Consider the following 2,293-nt stretch of genomic DNA (forward strand, 5'->3'; position numbering starts at 1 on the left):
TGGTGTCATGCATTTGGTATCTTTTATTTTTAGGGGGGGAATCTGCTATCACTCATCTATGACCGCAACGGCACTAACTCTAACTTATCTTCTGCTCTCAGGGAATATGCCCGTCGCGGCCCTAATGCAGTCAAATAACTTGTAGCTGGACTTATTCATTATCATTTATCAACTCACGCATAAAATCAAGGTGCTATTCAGTCAATGGTTTCAGGACATATAATTCTAGGACACACGTGTGTACACGTACGTACACGTGTGTACACGTACGTACACGTGTGTACACGTACGTACACGTGTGTACACGTACGTACACGTGTGTACACGTACGTACACGTGTGTACACGTACGTACACGTACGTACACGTACGTACACGTACGTACACGTGTGTACACGTACGTACACGTGTGTACACGTACGTACACGTGTGTACACGTACGTACACGTGTGTACACGTACGTACACGTGTGTACACGTACGTACACGTGTGTACACGTACGTACACGTGTGTACACGTACGTACACGCGCAAGACATTAAGTTAACTTATACAAACCCCCTTACCCCCCATAAACTCATGTCATCTATTATACACTTATTTATGTCCTGCCAAACCCCAAAAACAGGACTAAGTGCATACAATACTCACAAGCTTTATTTAAATTGTATACAAATGTATTGCTACTCTAGTTAACTTAACACAACAGTCTTACACGCATTCGATCTCGTGGTCTATCTATAGATAGCATCCCCTTTTTTTTCCTCTCATATTTACTATGTATTTTATTTATTATACACACTACAATTTCAGTATAAGTTAATGTAGCTTAATTAATAAAGCAAGGCACTGAAAATGCCAAGATGAGTCGCACGACTCCATAAACACAAAGGTTTGGTCCTAGCCTTCCTATTAGTTCTTAGTAGACTTACACATGCAAGTCTCCACGCCCCAGTGAGAATGCCCTTAAAATCAGCAGTGATCTAAAGGAGCAGGTATCAAGCACACTCTTAAGTAGCTCATAACACCTTGCTAAGCCACACCCCCACGGGATACAGCAGTGATAAAAATTAAGCCATAAACGAAAGTTTGACTAAGCCATACTAAAAAGGGTTGGTAAATTTCGTGCCAGCCACCGCGGTCATACGATTAACCCAAACTAATAGGCCCACGGCGTAAAGCGTGTTTAAGATACCTTTGCACTAAAGTTAAAACTTAACTAAGCCGTAAAAAGCTACAGTTACCATAAAATAGACCACGAAAGTGACTTTATAATAATCTGACTACACGATAGCTAAGACCCAAACTGGGATTAGATACCCCACTATGCTTAGCCCTAAACATAGATAATTTTACAACAAAATAATTCGCCAGAGGACTACTAGCAATAGCTTAAAACTCAAAGGACTTGGCGGTGCTTTATATCCCTCTAGAGGAGCCTGTTCTATAATCGATAAACCCCGATAAACCTCACCACCCTTTGCTAATTCAGTCTATATACCGCCATCTTCAGCAAACCCTCAAAAGGTAGAATAGTAAGCACAATCATTTTACATAAAAAAGTTAGGTCAAGGTGTAACTTATGGGGTGGGAAGAAATGGGCTACATTTTCTACCCAAGAACATTCCACGAACGTTTTTATGAAATTAAAAACTGAAGGAGGATTTAGTAGTAAATTAAGAATAGAGAGCTTAATTGAATAGGGCCATGAAGCACGCACACACCGCCCGTCACCCTCCTCAAGTAATAAGACACAACCATAACCATATTAACTTAACTAAGACACAAGAGGAGACAAGTCGTAACAAGGTAAGCATACCGGAAGGTGTGCTTGGATTAATCAAAGTGTAGCTTAACTAAAGCGTCTGGCCTACACCCAGAAGATTTCATTACTTATGACCACTTTGAACAAAAGCTAGCCCAACTAACCCCAAACTTAAGTATCACAGACATATAAAGTAAAACATTTAGTTAAATAATAAAAGTATAGGAGATAGAAATTTTAATTGGAGCGATAGAGATAGTACCGTAAGGGAATGATGAAAGACATCTTAACAGTATTAAACAGCAAAGATTACCCCTTTTACCTTTTGCATAATGAACTAGCCAGAAACGACTTAACAAAGAGAACTTAAGCTAAGCTCCCGAAACCAGACGAGCTACCCATAAACAATCTAAAAGGATCAACTCATCTATGTAGCAAAATAGTGAGAAGATTTGTGGGTAGAGGTGAAAAGCCTAACGAGCCTGGTGATAGCTGGTTGCCCACAAACAGAATTTTAGTTCAACTTTAAA

The 2,293-nt window shown here is 39.9% G+C and overlaps 1 pseudogene; it reads left to right on the top strand.

Annotated features, from left to right (window-relative positions):
* The first annotated feature begins 885 nt into the window (after positions 1–885).
* Positions 886–1,840, top strand: LOC144309950 (18S ribosomal RNA; annotated as a pseudogene).
* The last annotated feature ends 453 nt before the right edge of the window (positions 1,841–2,293 follow it).

This window comes from Canis aureus, unplaced genomic scaffold, assembly GCF_053574225.1.
Source record: "Canis aureus isolate CA01 unplaced genomic scaffold, VMU_Caureus_v.1.0 ptg000275l_RagTag, whole genome shotgun sequence".
In the NCBI taxonomy this organism is placed as follows: domain Eukaryota; kingdom Metazoa; phylum Chordata; class Mammalia; order Carnivora; family Canidae; genus Canis; species Canis aureus.